Raw genomic sequence first — 19,538 nt, forward strand, 5'->3', positions numbered from 1 at the left:
CCTATTTTGGACCAGATTAAATTTGTATTCACGAAGGAGTTGTAAATAGTTTCCACATTGACTCTTCAATGAAGTTCAATTAAAAGTTCCAGTTATCAATTGCACCCTATTCTCAGCTTGATTCATTGGCAAGTAATTAAGTGGACTGAGTGTGATTTAACCCTGAGATTGTAATCCAGCCCCTGCTCAGTGAACTTTAGGAACTGTGCCCCACTAAAGAAATTCTCTTTTTGTGAGCCCTTGTGAGTGATCAACCCCACCTGACCCACCTGCAGGGCCTAAAGCCCAGAAGACCTGAGTTACCGGGGTTATCCAATGGCAGTGGTTGGACTGGCCAGTTGGAAGCTCCATTCGTAAGAACTTTGTTGAAGTAGTGGACAAATTTCACTCAAAGAAGTAATACAGTGTTACCTGATTCCTTCCAGGGGAGGGGGGCATTAGTGAAGAAGCCTGATCCCCTATGGTATGTGTAAAGAAACCAAGGGACTAAGTAAATGTTCTAGAGCAGGGGTGTCCAACCTTTTGACTTTCCTGGGCCGCATTGGCCAAAAAAAATGTTTCTGGGGCAGCACAAATGCGCAAACGCTGCAGCAAGACAGAGGAGGGAGACCGTAAACACCCGGGGGCAGCAGAGGAAAACACTGTATCGCCCTCAACCGAGGCCACACAAAATACTTCACGAGGCCGCAGGTTGGATACCCCTGTTCTAGAGCATCAAACTGTCCTAGGAGACCCCCAGCCAGTCGGGATTTTAGGTATACCTAATGTGTGGCAACGGCTAAAAACAGCTAACATAATAGATGACAGCCGATAAAGACCCAAATGGTCCATCCAATCTGCCCAACCTGATTCCATTTATTTTTTTTTTTCTTCTTCTTAGCTATTTCTGGGCAAGAATCTAATGTTCTACTCAATACTGTGCATAGGTTCCAGCTACTTAAGTCTCTATCAAAGCTCACTCCAGCCCATCTACACTCTCCCAGCCATTGAAGCCCTCCCCAGTCCATCCTCAACCAAACGGCCATATACAGACACAGACCGTGCAACTCTGCCCTTAGTGCTTCAATATTTACTATTATTTTCTGATTCTAGATACTCTGTGTTCATCCCATGCTTTTTTGAACTCCGTCACCGTTTTCCTCTCCACCACCTCTCTCAGGAGTGCATTCAAGGCATCCACCACCCTCTCTGTAAAGAAGAATTTCCTTACATTGCTCTTGAGTCTCCCACCCCTCAGCCTATAATTATGCCCTCTGGTTTTTACCATTTTCCTTTCTCTTGAAAAGATTTATACGTTAATACCTTTCAAGTACTTGAACTTCTGAATCATATCTCCCCTGTCCCTCCTTTCCTCTAGGGCAGGGGTAGGGAACTCCGGTTCTCGAGAGCCGTATTCCAGTCAGGTTTTAAGGATTTCCCCAATGAATATGCTTTGAAAGCAGTGCATGCAAATAGATCTCATGCATATTCATTAGGGAAATTCTGAAAACCCAACTGGAATACGGCTCTCGAGGACCGGAGTTCCCTACCCCTGCTCTAGGGTATGCATATTCAGGGTTTCCATCTCTCCTCATAGGTATTTTGGCACAAACCTATCATTTTTGTTGCCCTCCTCTAGACCGCTTCAAGTCTTCTTATGTCCTTCGCCAGATATGGTCTCCAAAACTGAACACAATACTCCAAGTGAGGCCTCACCAATGACCTGTACAAGATGCTAGGAATTATTAGAAAAGGAATGGTAAACAAGACTAAGAATGTTATAATGCCTCTATATCGCTCAATGGTGCAACCTCACCTTGAGTATTGCGTTCAGTTCTGGTCTCCTTATCTCAAAAAAGATATTGCGGCACTAGAGAAGGTTCAAAGAAGAGTGACCAAGATGATAAAGGGGATGGAACTCCTCTCGTATGAGGAAAGACTAAAGAGGTTAGAGCTCTACAGCTTGGAAAAGGTACAGCTGAGGGGAGATATGATTGAAGTCTACAAAATCCTGACTGGAGTAGAACGGGTACAAATGGATCAATTTTTTACTGCATCAAGATTTACAAAGACTACGGGACACTCAATGAAGTTACAAAGTAATACTTTTAAAACTAATAGGCGGAAATATTTTTTCAATCAGAGAATAGTTAAGCTCTGGAATGTTTTGCAAGAGGATGTAATAAAAGCAGTTAATGTAGCTAGTTTTAAAAAAGATTTGGACAAGTCTCTGGAGGAAAAGTCCATAGTCTGCTGTTGAGAGGACAGTGGTATGGATTTTTGCTACTATTTTTTTTTTAATCAAATCTCCATTATTATCGAGCATTTACATCTTGTACAGAAAGAATGATTAGTCACATTATTTATTTATTTAACAATTTATATACCGCATAGAACTATGTAGTTGACACATTAGTTACAATATATTATTTCACTGCAGGACAGAGACTCTTTGGAGGTAACGTATTAACAATAAGGAACATAAGTCATAAAGAAATAATTGGCTAAACATTCTCAAGTCCACAATAATAGAAACCAAGACTACCCAAAGCGGTTTAAACAAAAAGTATACAAAGTGGAAAAGCTAATTGACTAAAGCTTGTTTATGAGAGACCTATTTTATTAATGTGAACTCAACATATTTTCTCCCTTGAGGCATTTCAAAGATAGGAAAGTAGTCAATTGAGATGGTTCAAAGAACACACATTTTACAGAACGATATTTTACTATGCATTTAAAAGGATCTCTTAGGAAAAAAGTTCCTCCCATCAAAGTGACTCCAGATTTCAAAAGTAAAAATTGACACCTCCACTTCTGAGTCTCAGGAGCCACATCAGGAAATATTTGACTCCTAAACCCCAAAATTCTTTGTCTATTTTTAAAGAATAATTTCAAAATCCATAATTTATCTGGGAAAAGAGCCACAGATGCTACTAAAGTAGAAGATTTGGTTATCTCTTTATCAGAGGCCTCTAAAATAGCTGAAATGTCCATATTCTTTGCATCTTGACCTTGTTCAATAGATTGCTGATCTTGTATTTTTAATGGCAGATGATATACCTATGCAAAAGGAAGAATTGATTCTTCCAACGCCATCAAGATTTCCAAAAAATATCTCTTTAACATTTCCCTAGGTGTCACAGCATACACCTGTGGGAAATTTATAAACCGTAGATTATTGCCCTGAGAATTATTCTCCAAGGTTTCCACTTTCCTTCTCAAATAAACATTATCTTTAATCATGGCATCTTGCACTTGATGTATTTCTGACAAATCTTTATCAAATTTTTAAATTTGAAGTTTAGAAGAACTCATTTCTTGTTTTAATTCCTCTTTTTGTTCATTTAATCTATTCTCTAAAATCTGAATTTGGGGGCTTTAGGATTTCCTGCTGGAAAAGGGGATAGAAGGGTATAGATAGAGGATTACTGCACAGGTCCTGGACCTGTTGGGCCACCGCGTGTGCGGACTGCTGGGCACGATGGACCTCTGGTCTGACCCAGCAGAGGCATTGCTTATGTTCTTATTTACCCAAATTTACCAACAAGTCCCAGAGAGAATCTAAAGTCACTTCAGGTGGTTTCTTAACTATAAAGAATTACTTATGAACAGCAGAAGAATGCTCACCAACTTGTTCCCCATCCTGTTGGCCTTCTTCTCGTTGTTGCTTTTGTTCCCCTGATATAACCAACGTTGGTCCCCCTAGACTCTCCCAGTCTCAAGGGGGATCTAACTCCATGCTTACCGATCTCGATGTATCGGCCTCCAGGGGAAATGATGCTGTTACCTCCAAAGCATCTCTGTTCTGCAGTGAGATGGTGCACTGCGGGTGTGGGGGTGGAGCTATAATGTCGGGGTTCAGAGTGGTGTCAGGCCCACGGAGCTCCACTTCAGTCCCGCTCACTACCTGCGGCTCCTGCAGGCCAGCCCTCGACAACACATGGTCTCTCTAAATGCGCATCAGAAGATCATGAATTGTGCCAAATACTGGAGCTCCAGGTTGCCGCAAGGCTCCATCAGCATTCCTGCCTCTCCTCTTCACCATTGCAGGTAATCTTTTCCGGCAAAAATACAGACGAAAATCCTCAACAAGGAAAAGTACTTCAGGGCGTCTTTTGTTGTTCAGTTGATCATGGCCCTCTTGGTCCCCCCAAGTGATACTATTTGGGTTTTTGCCAGATACTTGTGACTTGGATTGGCCTCCATGATGATGGGATACTGGGCTTGATGGACCATTGGTCTGACTCAGTCAGGCTATTCTTATGTTCTTAATATGCATGAATACCAAAAATAAATCACAAAATACATAAATAATATATAATTAGTTCTATATTTCTGTTGTTCCATTACTTCTATGTCTCGAAGAACTAATCGTTCAAAAGCAGCTACCGAGGCATCTGGTGGCCCTGGCAGAACCCAGTTATATTTAAACCTAATTCCAGTTGGCAAATCTGGTGCAATGGTGTAGCAATGGGGGCTACGGTGGCCCCTACCATTGCTTGCCTTTACATGTCACACTTTGAAGAGGATTTTGTGTATGTCTCCACATTTCAAGGCAGTGAAACGATGGTGTAGGTTTAACAGATCTATTGACGATGTGTTTTGTGTATGGACTGGTGATTCTCAACAGTTAGAGGCATTTTTAGATTAACTTAATTCTTTTGATGCTAATATTAAGTTTACTGCTGTGACTAATAGGCAACAGATTTCCTTTTTGGATATACTTGTCTCTATGCCGGATGATAGGCTATGCACCAGTCTAGGCAAAAAGCCATCTGACCGCAATTCCTTGCTTCAATATCAAAGTTTTCACCCCAGAGCTCTGAGGAACAGTATTCCTACAGAGCAGTTTCTTCGGTTGAGAAGGATCTGCTCTGATGAATCAGATTTTAATATTCAAGCGTCATCAATGTATGATAAATTTATCAATAGGGGTTACCCCAGGCATGTTGTGAAGAAAGCTTAGAAAAGAGCAAATCACTGTCAGCGAGAGTGGCTTCTTAATTCCACTCCCCATAGAGAAGAAAATGTTTTAGCATGTATTTTGCCACACTCTGTTAATAGTGCCCGTATTAAAGATATAGTTAAGTAACACTGGTCAGTACTACAAGTGCTTGCAGTGTTCCCTCAATTCCCCAGATTCGCCTTCTCTAGAGCAGTGGTTCCCAACCCTGTCCTGGAGGACCACCAGGCCAATCAGGTTTTCAGGATAGCCCTAATGACTATGCATGAGAGCGATTTGCATATAATGGAGGTGCCAGGCATGCAAACCTGCTCCATGCATATTGGGGAAATCCTGAAAACCCGACTGGATTGCGGCCCTCAAGGAGGGACTTTGAGTCCCCTGCCCTACTGTATGGCATTTCGATATTATCAGCTTCAAGTACATATTGACAATAAGTATATTTACCACAACCCTTATGAGGACTCAGTTCTAAAATGGAAGTGATGCCTCTGTGTTGTAACAATTCGCCAAAATTATGTCCTCTAGAGCAGTGATTCCCAACCCTGTCCTGGAGGAACACCAGGCCAATCGGGTTTTCAGGCTAGCCCTAATGAATATGCATGAGAGAGATTTGCATATGATGGAAGTGATAGACATGCAAATTTGCTTCATGCATATTCATTAGGGCTAGCCTGAAAACCCAATTGGCCTGGTGTTCCTCCAGGACAGGGTTGGGAACCACTGCTCTAGAGCAGTGATTCCCAACCCTGTCCTGGAGGAACACCAGGCCAATCGGGTTTTCAGGCTAGCCCTAATGAATATGCATGAGAGAGATTTGCATATGATGGAAGTGATAGGCATGCAAATTTGCTTAATGCATATTCATTAGGGCTAGCCTGAAAACCCAATTGGCCTGGTGTTCCTCCAGGACAGGGTTGGGAACCACTGCTCTAGAGCAGTGGTTCCCAACCCTGTCCTGGAGGACCACTAGGCCAATCGGGTTTTCAGGATAGCCCTAATGAATATGCATGAGAGTGATTTGCATATAATGGACATGACAGGCATGCAAATTTGCTCCATGCATATTCATTAGGGCTAGCCTGAAAACCCGATTGGCCTGGTGGTCCTCCAGGACAGGGTTGGGAACCACTGCTCTAGAGCAGTGTTTTTCAACCTTTTTTGGGCAAAGGCACACTTGTTTCATGAAAAAAATCACGAGGCACACCACCATTAGAAAATGTTAAAAAATTTAACTCTGTGCCTATATTGACTATATATAAAGTAATTCTCTTGAATAGGAATCAAATAAACACAAAGAAAGTATTTTATAATGCTGCCACCGCCAACAACACCGTTGGCGGCGGTGGCACTCAAGTGGCTAAAGAGCCGCAGTTTGCCGGCCTAGGGACAACACTGGAGGGTGGCCAGCTGTGCACCCCCTTGGGACGTAAACCCGGGGTGGGGCAGACCGCCCCCCCCCCCAACCTGGTATGCCACTATCTATACCTCACTCCCTCCCTATGACCAAAAATTCTCCTTTCTTCTATTCCCCGTGTACACAACCATCTCTTTCCCTCCCTTCCTCTCTCCAAAGTCCATGCCTTCTGTGTCCAAACACTCATTCCCTCCCCCACCTCAGCATCTCTTTCCCTCCCTTCCTCTCTCCCAAGTCCATTTCTTCTGTGTCCAAAAACGCATTCCCTCCCCCACCTCAGCATCTCTTTCCCTCCCTTCCTCTCTCCCAAGTCCATTTCTTCTGTGTCCAAAAACGCATTCCCTCCCCCACCTCAGCATCTCTTTCCCTCCCTTCCTCTCTCCCTCCCTTCCTCTCTCCCAAGTCCATTTCTTCTGTGTCCAAAAACACATTCCCTCCCCCACCTCAGCATCTCTTTCCCTCCCTTCCTCTCTCCCAAGTCCATGCATTCTGTGTCCAAAAACCCATTCCCTCCCCCACCTCAGCATCTCTTTCCCTCCCTTCCTCTCTCCCAAGTTCATGCCTTGTGTCCAAAACGCACTCCCTCCCCCCTTTTGTGTTCCGTGTTTGCCTCCCAGCCCATCTTTGCAACTTTCTCAGCAAAACGAAGCTCAAGCCGCGAGGCTTGTCTTCTGCTTCCTGTCTGCCCTGGCGCACACAAATAGCCGAACGGAAGTATTCTCCGACGTCAGCGCTGACGTCGGAGGGCAGGCTTTGCTTAAGCCCTCCCTCCGACGTCAGCGCTGACATCGGGGAACGCTTGCGATCGGCTATATGTTAGCTGCAGGGCAGGCAGGAACAGAAGACGAGCCTCGCGGCTCGAGATGTATTGAACTCCGCGGGTCCCCCGTCCAGCTCTCTCCTGTCCACGTGGGGCGGACCGCCCCTCTCCCTAGACTGGTGGTACTGCCCTGATGGCGGCCCTGACCGTACGGCACACCAGGCAACATCTCGCGGCACACTAGTGTGCCGCGGAACAGCGGTTGAAAAACACTGCTCTAGAGGACATAATTTTAATTTATTTATTTATTTATTTTGATATAAGTTCTACTTTAGCACTTTATTTCATTTATTGTGCACGTAGTACCAACATGGAGTGAAATTGTACCCAATGAATGATATCTACTCACCTGTAATAAGCTGTTATAAGAATCACTTGATGGTTTAACAGCACAGGTATCTGAGGGTACTAATCAATACTTTAAACTCATTTTCACACAAGTCTTTATACTGTTGCTATTCTGTAGAATACAAACACACCATATTTGGGTTGTACTATTAGGCCCACATGTAGAATTCACATATTTACATACCCAACAATAAAGGCCTGCCGTTACAAAAAATTCCTAGACAGAACTCTAGCTTTCCAGGCAGGCAAACTGAACGATTGGCTGGGTAACATTATAATGCACTCCTCATCCTATTTTAGTTTTAGAAAATTAGTAAAAACAAAACTGTTTGGAGAAAGAATCTCCAAGTTTTTGGCATTGGAGGAATCAATTACATCGCTTATTTTTGTTTGAGAGTTGGGAGGTTCGAGGATCGTCTAAAAAAACTTGTCTTTTTATGGAGGCTTGGGATCCTTATATTCAGAATCTTTCACCAAAAATACGAAGTTTGGTTATCAATGATTATTATAAAAATTTAGGTTTACTAATTACATTCCAGTTATTTATCATAAATTTTTATTTTTGTCAACTTTCATCCAGGGTGAGTGATTTCATTTAGGGGAAGATAGTGGGTAGGGGATGGAATTAAGGGGGGTGTAGATAAGATTTAATTAATTCATATGGAAATTAAATTTGAAAGAATGATTTAAATTTGTATGAAATATTATTGCGATTCTTATTGTATTGAATGTATTTTTGTATTATCCTATTGTACTGATTATTTGATTCTTTCAATAAAAATTGTTATACATAAAACAAAATTGTTCAACCGATTTGTCACCTAAGAATTTGTTGTTCATTATCTCTCCTATTCTGTATACTGAATTCATTGCTTCTACATTGTAACTATGTTGCTGACTGTCCAGCTCTTCTTATTATACTTGCATTCATTGATTCTATACTGTACTATGTCGCTGATTGTCCAGCTCTTCTTATTGTAAACTGCCTCGAACTACCATGGCTTTGGCAGTATATAAGAAATAAAATTATTATTATTATCTTAAATATACAGTGTTAAATCACATTGAACATTTATGGGGGGATCTTTCCAGATTGTTAAACAAGGAACATAGATTTATCTTTAACTGGCACACGTTGACTGGTTTCAGCTGCGATTCCTCGATTATTTTTTGGCCAGTCCCTCTCAGCTGTTTTTTGCGTGTTTATGTCATTTTTTTCTTTATTTAACAGAAAGCATAGGCAGTTAAAGTGTTGTGCAGATGAGAACAGAGCTTGTAATGATGGGGCAGGGACAGGGACAGAACTTGCAGGAGGGGATGGAGATGAAGATAGATCTCATGGGGACATGTGTAATTCTCTGCCTTATAGTTTGAAGCTATGGGAGTTACCTTGTGTAAAAATTTACCTGGGTGGGGAAGAATGGATGGACAGGAAGAGGTGCTGATGGACCTGAAAGTGGGGGGGGGGGGGAGGAAGGGGCAAACAGAGAGGTGCTGCTGGATGATGGAGGGGGAGGAGGACAGGGAGAGGTGCTGGACTGTGTTCTAGTAGTGTATTTAGAAAGAGTGTGCATAAGAACTTCACAGACTGAGGAACTGTATGTCAAGTATGCAGGAATAAATAATCACTTTATTTTTATATACGGCAATACCACAAGCAGTTCAGAGCAGTTTACAGAGGAAGAGACTGTATACAGACCGCAATGTTACGAAAAAGACATTCAAATTGCATTAGCATGTTAAGATTAGTCCAATTTATCTGGAAGCATTTTAAAGATACATCAAGGCAGGCGTGGAGTCAGAGAAATTTATCCAAATGCAGAGCTCTAAGGAGGGAGCTTCAAAGCCAGTGCTGAATTTTCGTAATGGGCATCTCCAGGACGGATTTCAGTGGTTAAAATCAAGACCAACAAATGCCACCCTGCTTAGGGATACGAGTTCACTTGCCCAAAAGTCTCGTTCCTGGACCTGGGTAACACGGGAGGCCTCCTGTGATTGAAAAGAGTCCAGGGCTCCTGAAGGGACTGTAAATCCCAGCATGCCGGCTGCATTGCTCCTCCCTTTCCTCCCAGTGTGCGGGCAGAGGTCGGTGTCGCGTTGACAGTGTTTAAAGTTCAGTTTGTTTCGAGGGTGTGTGTGTGCAAAAGCGCTTTTTCTTTTCCTCCCGAAACTGAAAGGCCTCTGGGAAGAAGACTGGTTAGGGCTGCAGAGAGGCATTTACAGTTCAGATGCCTGCAGGAAATAAGGACGTTTCGTCTGGTAAACACGGAATCATTGCTTTCGCATCTCTCTTGACTTTTTCCCCCCCCCTCCTTCTTCTTTAAGAAATAGAGGCGAAAATGACGTCTTTAGTTGGGGGTGAAGAGCAGGAACGACGATGGGGATTGCTGGCTTGAGGGGAAAAATCTGACGTGGGATAAGTGGTGAAGCAGTAACTTTTGGAGTGGGGCATAGGAAGGAGATGACGCTCCACAGGTTCCGTCTTCGAAGGATGTGTAAGGAGAGAGTGATCCCCGCAAAAAAAAAAACGTCCTTTACCTTTTGCCACAATGCTGGGCTCAGGTTTTAAGCCTGGTTCTGCTTCTTGAGGCCTCCGGAGCTGGAGATGCAGTAGAACAGTAGTCTCAAACTCAAGCCCTTTACAGGGCCACATTTTGGATTTGTAGGTACTCGGAGGGCCTCAGAAAAAAAATAGTTAATGTCTTATTAAAGAAATGGCAATTTTGCATAAGGTAAAACTCTTTATAGTTTATAAATCTTTCCTTTTGGCTAAGTCTTAATAATAATAATATTGTAATTTATAGCTAAAGAGACATATGATCAAAAAACTGTTTTATTTTACTTTTATGATTATGATAAACATACCGAGGGCCTCAAAATAGTACCTGGTGGGCTGCATATGGCTCCCGGGCTGCAAATTTAGATCACTGCTTAGAGGCAGTTGTTCGCACATAGTCCCGGGGTAAAAAAAAAAAAAACCCCAACACAAAACCTGTCTTCACTATGATAAAAATGACATATATACTGACCAGACTTAGGACGTACATATATATTTGCTCTAGAGCAGGGGTGTCCAACCTGCGGCCCAGTGAAGTATTTTGTGCGGCCCCGGTTGAGGGCGATGCAGTGTTTTCTTCTGCTGCCCCGGGTGTTTACCGTCTTGCCGGCTCCCTCCTCTGTCTTTAGAAACATTTTTTTTGGCCAATGCGGCCCAGGGAAGCCAAAAGGTTGGACACCCCTGCTCTAGAGGTTTCGAAAATGAAAGACAATATCCCTAGGTAGTTGTGAATGAAATCCCATGGCTCTATAAGAGTGTAGTTTGAAGCCCCTAAAAGATTTAATTTTGACCTATAGTAATGTCAGAAAGTTTTTATTTTCAGTTTCTCTTATACCAGTCCATGAAACTATAATGGGCCTGCTATTCAAAGTGGGCTAGCTGTATGCCAGCAGGTAGTAAACACTACCTTGCTTAAGTATGTATTTTTAGACCTTCTCTGAAAAACTGCCTAGAAATGGCCAAATTTTATCCCTTGCAATAGGTGCCCCAATAAGAGGCAAGCCTCCCCAGCCCCAAGTCCAAGCCCGATCTCAATACAATACAACTTCTTAAATCCCACAGTTTTCAAAAAGGAATCTTTGCGGCTTACAGCAAGATGAGCTATATTTGTGATATACTGCTGTTGATAAGCGAGTTTAATATTGCTAGGTTAGTCTGTGGGATGAAGAGGGCTGGAAAGAGTTGAGTGTACTGGGGGAAGAGATATGTCTCCTCAAGTTAAAAATCAGCAGCTGCACACAACAAGGCTAGCCCTCCCCAGCCCCAAACCCAATCTCTTCAACTTGGAAATCAGCACACAACCAATCTATACCCACCAACACAACCAGCAACCATAGAGGACCTCGGGTCCTCCTCTCTCTTAGAGTTACCATATGACTCCAGAAAAAGGAGGAAGGATTGAGACATCCAGATTTTACTTCCATCGAAAGTAATGCAAGTAAGGATAGACTGAGACACCTGATTTATACTTCCATTGAAAGTAAAGGAAGTAAAACCCAGATGTCTCAATCCAGCCTCCTTTTTCTGGAGCCATGTGGTAACCCTAGAAAGGGTGAGGTGCTGCTGAACCTGGGTGGGAGAGATTGGATGGAGAGGAAGAGGTGCTGCTGGACTTAGGGGGGGAGGGAGGAGGAAGGGACACATAGAGAGGTGTTTCTGGATGAGAGGAAGGGGAGGACAAGGAGAGGTGCTGAACTCAGGATGAGGGAGATAAAAAGATGTTGCACCAGCAGAGTGAAGTAGAGGAAAGACGGAGGGAGAGTAGACTGGGGTGGGGGAGAAAACCTGGTTGGGGGAGAGAGGGGGGCTACAGAAAGAGAGACTGATCCTAGGGTGGGGGATTTGAGAAGAAGATAAGGACATACTAAGGGGAACAGAAGAGATTCTTCGCACAGAGGGAACATAGGGACAGTGCTGGACAGAGAGGAGATTATGTTATATTAAGAACTTATTACCCACAGATACCAACAAAGTTGAATGCAGGGTACAAATAAAATCAAACTAGAGCATTCTCCATGATGTACAATAAAAATTTGGTCAAGTAACACAATTTAAGATAAAAGTTACAGAAAGGGCTTCAAAGCTCTTCTAAATAACAAGTAATTTGGAATCAACCTGGTAGATTTAGGAATAGAAGTCTATATTTAAACTGCCTGACACATCAAAGATGCCTGCAGCATTCTACTAGATGTAGTTCCTTGTACAGTGTGGTTTATTGTATTTAATATAACACACTTCCTTATACAATAACAGAGTGGTTCACATAATCAATAAAATGAAGTAAATGTTGATTTCATATATTTTGCAGTTGATTAGACAAAGGCTGAAACAAGCCTGCTAGAATGATAGACATTGAGGTGGATGAGGGGTAGATAGGGGCACAGTGGGGCAATGCTGATTGCAGAAGGGAGGGACAGGGCAAAATAGGGATACAGATGGAAGATGCTGAATATAGGGAGAGGACAGGGACAGGGCCACAGAGGAGAGATGTTAAGACATGGGGGAAGGAAGATAGGGACAGAGACAAAGGGGAGAGGCTGGACAGGATAGATAGGGATATAGGGAAGATAGATAGCAGAGAAGGAAATAGACAGGAAACCCTGGAAAGAGTGGGACACCCCCCCCCTAAAAAAAGGAACTCCGTGCTTAAAGTGAGCGATAAAGTATAATGCTCACTGCAAAAGTATGAAAAGTTTTTTATTCAGAATTTATTCATTTCGACTATGTCATCTGTGGAAGGTCTATATCGCTTGATATCTTACGTTCCAGTTTCTGTTTCTCTAGTATTGCAAATGGGATGTGTAGTATTACTGTAAGTGCAGAGTCTGACTTGAGGTTTCCAGGTTTTGACTTCATATCTCTATTAGTGATATGTAGTCCATTGTCTGCGTTTTGTGCGTGTGATCAACATGCAGTATTTTGCTAGCATGTACAGTAGTTTTCAGTGTGGAGATCTTGTTGCAGATCCATTTGTTCTGTTTTCTGAAGGCTCCTTTTATAAAGCCATGCAAGCGATTCTGAATGATTCTGTTGCAGGACCACTTTTGTGGAATGGTAAAGCAGTAACATAGTAAATGACAGCAGATAAAGACCTGAATGGTCCATCCAGTCTGCCCAAACATACACTCTCTATAATTTAATGATTTAAATTAAATTGTTCTTATTCTTAGACATTTCTGGGCCAGAAACCCAGAGCTCACTCCAGCTCATCTAAACCTTTCCAACCCATCCTCAACTGAATACTCTTATACGTGACACAGACCATGCAAGTCTGCCCAGTACTGGCCTTAGTTCTTCAATATATACCATTATTTCCTGATTAGAGATCCTCTGTGTTCATCCCATGCTTTTTTGAACTCTGCCACTGTTTTCCTCTCCAGCACCTCCCTCAGGAGCGCATTCCAGGCATCAACCATCCTCTCCATAAAGAAGAATTTCCTAACATTACTCTTGAGTCTACCACCCCTCAACCTCATATTATGCCCTCTGGTTTTACCATTTTCCTTTCTCTGGAAAAGATTTTGTTCTATGTTAATACCTTTCACGAATTTGAATCATATCTCCCCTTTCCCTCCTTTCCTCTAGGTTTCAGGTTTATTTAAAGTTTGATAATATCGCCTATAAAACTTCTAGGCGATGTACATGATAAAAACATGATCATTGTATTACAGCTTAAAATTTTAAACATAATTGGACAAGGACTAACTTGATACAAAAGGAACAGGGGTAGAATTACATTAGTTATATGAGAGCAACATGTAAGGGAAAGTACAATTAGGATTAAAGAGGGAAATAAGAATGGCCTCTTTTACTTCAGATTTTAAAATAAAATTTTAAAAATAAGATTTAAAAAAAAAGAAAAGTCGAGCAGAGATTTAGACTTCAAAAGCATCTTTATATAAGAAAGTTTTCAGGGAACTCTTGAATTTGTTCAGAGATGACACACTTCTAAGGGGAGAAGGTATAGAGTTCCATAGTTGAGGAGCATATACATATTCAGGGCTTCCAGTCTTTCCTCATATGTCTTCTGGCGCAAACCTCCTACCATTTTCATCGCCTTCCTCTTGACCAAAGTCTTTTTATGTCCTTTGTCAGATTTGGTCTCCAAAATTGAACACAATACTCCAAGTGGGGCCTCACCAACGATCTGTACAGGGGCATCAACACCTCTATTCAGCCTAGCATCCTTCTGGCAGCATCCACCGCCTTGTCACGCTGTTTCCTTGCCTTTAGATCTTTGGACACTACAGGCAAGATTCACTAAAGTCCCGAAATCTGTCCTATTTGTGTCCTATCCGTTTCCGAGTCATTTTAGCCAATCGATTCAGTAAAGCTTGTGCATGCAAATGATCCAATTTTAAACACGCCACTATTAGTGTTGAAACATTGATCGACGCGCTTGCGCACTGTATCCTTGTTGGTTTTGAAGCTGATAACGCAAGCTCTAGTTCTTTCGGACTTCACTGTGTAGAAATGGGGCTTGGTTTAATCTAGCTGGGGGAGGGATAGCTGGCCCTTAAAAGTTATATTTGATTTAGGATTTTTTTTTGTTATTTGGCATTGATATTTGAAATGTACAATGCGCAAGGAGCGCACGGGGTTAATCCGCGATTTTCTTGCCAAGCGATTTAAAAAGCTGAGATTCACTCCTGCGCTCGCTATGCGCATTCCAAAAAAATAAAAAATATATTTCTAACGCTTATATACATGAAAGTTTACATATATTTAAAAGTTTAGATATATTTTTAATGGCGTTCTTAACACGCACGCGTCAGTTGCTAGGCAGAAATAGCCAGCGAGGATGTAAACGACTGGTCCTCAGCAGTCGTAACTTTTTGGACAGGAAAGGCCAGTCGGTTTGGATGAAATGGTTTCATGAATCGACGCGTTAAGAAATTTACATGCCTTTTTACTCATTTGCATGCGCAGATCGGATGGGGTGCGGATGGGGTCTGGAGGAAGGTTAGTGAATCAAGCCGGAGTCAGAAAGTGAGCGCAAACCAAGAGGTACACGATCGGTTTGCTTAGTGAATCTAGCCCTATGACCCCAAGGTCCCTCTCCCCATCCTTGCATGTCAGCCTTTCACCTCCCAGTACATACGGCTCCTTCTGATTTCTAATCCCCTAAATGCATTACTCTACACCTTCTTTGCATTGAATTTTAGTTGCCAGATATTAAACCATTCCTCTAACTTTTGCAGATCCTTTTTCATATTTTCCACTCCCTCCTCAGTGTCTGCTCTGTTACAAATCTTGGTATCATCCGCAAAGAGGCAAACCTTTCCTTTGATTGTGCAAGAATGTGTTACAATTTAGGAAATTACTTAAAACGCATTTCTTTATTAAAGCATTTCCCTGAAGTAAAAATTGTGACACTTAAAAAGATCTCATTTTGCTGTAGTTTAAGAATGTTACAAGCTACCCAAGTAGGATAATTTTACTGATTTTGTCTATGATTGCTATGTTTGCTTTATTATTATCTATGTTTTATTGGGAACCGCTGAGGTTTTTAAGCAATTATAAATAAATAACAATAAAATGAGATGAGATGAAGCCCATAGGAAATGAATAGACTTTGTTGCATTTGCCGCACAGAAATTGCTAATGTGATTTTTTAAAAGGAGCTCTTAAGACTGATGTATTCAATAGAGCCCCCATTGTTCACCCTGAAAAACAACTTTTAAATCTGCCTCAACTCAGTCTCCTCTTTCCCCTCTCTGTGATTCATCTCCAGCTGACAGAAGAGTGAAACTGCAAACTGTCACTTTCTGACTTTCACCCACATCTCCAGCCTCTGGGTTCTGCCTCTTTCCCACATGAGTGAAATAATCAGGAATTTGATGTAGATGGGCAAGAGAGGGGCAGACAGGTTGAAGGGAGAAGAGCGAAAGAGAGGGGCAGATGGATTAAGGGTCGCTGGGAAGTCAGAGAAAAAGGGAGATGGATTTATGAACAGTTTTTTGAATTTGTTTTAATTCAATTGCCTAAGATATAGAACACAGATGGTTCTTGAGGGGAATAGAGCGTGTTGGAAAGAAGCCAGGTGTTCAAAACATTTGTGAACCAATATGGAGAGGGATGCCCCATAGGGCAGTGATCCCCCAACCCTGTCCTGGAGGACCACCAGGCCAATTGGGTTTTCAGGATAGCCCTAATGAATATGCATGGAGCAGATTTGCATGCCTGTCACTTCCATTATATGGAAATCTCTAGAGCAGTGGTTCCCAACCCTGTCCTGGAGGACCACCAGGCCAGTCGGGTTTTCAGGATAGCCCTAATGCAGGGATCTCAAAGTCCCTCCTTGAGGGCCGCAATCCAGTCGGGTTTTCAGGATTTCCCCAATGAATATGCATTGAAAGCAGTGCATGCACATAGATCTCATGCATATTCATTGGGGAAATCTGAAAACCCGACTGGATTGCAGCCCTCAAGGAGGACCTTGAGACCCCTGCCCTAATGAATATGCATGGAGCAGGTTTGCATGCCTGGCACCTCCATTATATGCAAATCTCTCTCGTGCATATTCATTAGGGCTAGCCTGAAAACCCGACTGGCCTGGTGGTCCTCCGGGGTTGGGAACCACTGCCATAGGGCATGCAGCTGGATTTTAAACAATGCAGAACTTCTGTTTCTTTTCTTCCTGGATCTGATTCTGGCACAAGGAACACCTCTGAATTCGGATCCATTTTCTTCTTTGTTTAGTTATTGGGTGTTGGAGGGGGGTAGAGGGAGGTATTGGTGGGTCTGGTATTTTGGTTCTCTGTGGGGGGAGGGGTGCATAATAATAATAAACTTGTTCTCCAAAAGATGTATTATCTGGAACTATTTTGCTGACCTTTCTAATATTGCCCTGGCCCCACTGATTGCCTAGCAGAAACAGCTTGCACTTCTATGTGTAAGTGGACTTTCAGATAAGTGGTGCTGAGGGTGACCCAGAAGCAGATACACAATTTTAATAGTGCCTATGGCTAAACCCCCCAATTCTGTATATAACACCATAAGTTGAGCGCACATATCGGTGTGCACAGCTGATTTGTACGCACAATTGTTCAACAAAACCAGTTGGCACTGATAATTGCCAATTAACACCTCATAATTGCGTGTCAGTTCTACTGCATGAATCTGAAAAGGGAGCATGGCCATATCGTGAGCATTCCTAAAATTTAAGCACACTGCCCGATCCGCACACAGCTTGGCCTTGGCCTAAATGGGTGGGCCTAAATGTTAGTGACGTGTATGACCGTTAAGCACAATTATATTGCATATGCCTTTTACAGAATTGCTGTAAGCACTGTTCTAATTGGCACCAATTTTATTCGGTGCTATATATAGAATCAGGCCTATAAGCCACAAAATCGTTCTAAGCTCACAAACTACTCAAAGGGTCCCCTGATGGTTGAATATTCATTTAGATCAGGGGTCTCAAAGTCCCTCCTTGAGGGCCGCAATCCAGTCGGGTTTTCAGGATTTCCCCAATGAATATGCATGAGATCTATGTGCATGCACTGCTTTCAATGCATACTCATTGGGGAAATCCTGAAAACCCGACTGGATTGCGGCCCTCAAGAAGGGACGTTGAGATCCCTGATTTAGAACAAAGTCTCTGTGGGAAAAAAAAAAGAATGTTGTAGAATACAGTCATATTTAATTCCCCCCAGGTGCAAAAATATAGCAAATAACAACAAGGATATGAAAATGATGAGGCTAGTGGTCCATAAAAACAAAGTAAATTAGTTGCAAAACTTATCAAACTTGTTCAAAGTATTAGCAATTTTTGGCCGCCTCTGAGATGCAAGTCGTGTTCTTCTTGGACATCTCTTCCACTTCTCCTCTGCAGAGCATGTACTGTATAGGAAGGCATATTTGGCAAACTACAACTTACATTTATGGCAATATTCATGCATTAGCTAAAATTGCAACCCTAACTTTATACAGGTAGTTGCCGGCCCATCACCAGTGGTGCTAGTTAAATGGATGGCATTGCTGAATGTACAGTTTAAGTTCAGCACTTAGGGCTCCTTTTACAAAGGTGCGCTAGCTTTTTTTGCGCTCCACCAGAATAGCGCGCACTACCCAAAAAACTACCGCCTGCTCAAGAGGAGGTGGTAGCTGCTAACACACGCTATTCCGCGCGTTAAGGCCCTAACGCACCTTTGTAAAAGGAGCCTTTAAATTTATACATTGGCCAGACAGTCTGAATATCAGGCCCAATATGCTAAGAAAAATATTCAGTGTTGTAAAACTTTGGGATTGTTTAAAATTTGGGGTTAGGGTTTCCTTCCTCCAAGGTATCTAGTGGCTGGAGGAGCAGAAGGAACATCAGAATTATGAGAGACAACATCAGAAAAGTAACAGACCAAGATACTGGATGCCCTTAACACTGTACCCAAGAAAGGCCAATGCAAAAATGTTAGGATGTTCATCTTTGCACCCTCATCAATTAGTGGTCCCTAGTCCCCCCCCCCCTGAAATTTTGAATTAAACTCAACAGTCAAGATCCCAATACTAGCAGAATGATTTTGTAAAATTGTATAATTGGGCATCATATTTTTAAACATTTACGCAATGAGGGTAGTTTGCAGGAGCCATTTTCCTGGTTAAATGGGCTGTTTGAAAATTAACCGCCATCTCTGCAGTTAAAAGTTATACCCTCCTGTTTCTTGGAGTTTTGTGTGATTTCTTTAGGCTGCATTGCTGTACCAGGCCCCCAAAACTGCTGTCCAATGTTTGCATCCGTTATTGAAAGTAGCATGGGTTGGATAAATCGAATCTTTATATGCAGCGAAACTTCTCTGTGATTGAGGATCTTGTTTAGGTCCCTCAAAGTCATTCCTGCAAGAGCAATACATCACTGGAATGTTTTGACTGCTTTTTGTTCCACTATTGATCCAAGCATATTGTGGTTGTCTACTCCTCTCTATTCTCTTTCAAGGATGAAATCATAGATTTTATCACTTGCCAGATCTTTGCTTCCTTTATGTTAAGGTGGAGGCCCATTTTGAGATTATTTTTCTTGATCTTCATAACCAAATTGTCTTCACTTTCAGCCAGTGCTAAAGATTGCAAGTATAAAAATAGTAAGCCCACCAAGTTTTTTTTCTTCCAAACTTTATCAGTAGAAATTCTAGAGAAAGTCTTTGATATCTCTAAAAAGCTTCCTATAGATTATTTAGCAATGTAGGTTTCTTAAGGTATCAGGAAGTTTAGTACATTCTGATTTTGAGCCTAAGGTTCCAAACAACAGAGAGGACTAGCATTGTCTAGTTTTAAAAATAGAGTAAAACCTTGGTATGCAAGTGTTTTGCAAGACAAGCAAAACATTTTATTAAATTTTAACTTGATAAACAAACAAGGTCTTACAATACAAGTACATAGAGTATACTGTACACACATCACATCATTACAATTGAATCGATGGTTCTTCTCTCTCTCTCTCTCTCTCTCTCTCTCTCTC

At 42.1% G+C, this 19,538-nt stretch overlaps 1 protein-coding gene across 3 annotated transcripts in view; it reads left to right on the plus strand.

Annotated features, from left to right (window-relative positions):
- Positions 1-9,593: 9,593 nt before the first annotated feature.
- LOC117346665 (torsin-1A-interacting protein 2-like) overlaps positions 9,594-19,538 on the plus strand; it is a 44,597-nt gene continuing 34,652 nt past the window's right edge. The window contains exon 1 of one of the 3 annotated variants that reach the window (XM_033916603.1): positions 9,594-9,612. The gene's annotated coding sequence lies outside the window, so the exon portion shown is untranslated. The other 2 variants (XM_033916601.1, XM_033916602.1) reach the window with 2 other exon arrangements.

This window comes from Geotrypetes seraphini, chromosome 12, assembly GCF_902459505.1.
Source record: "Geotrypetes seraphini chromosome 12, aGeoSer1.1, whole genome shotgun sequence".
NCBI classification, from domain to species: Eukaryota; Metazoa; Chordata; class Amphibia; order Gymnophiona; family Dermophiidae; genus Geotrypetes; species Geotrypetes seraphini.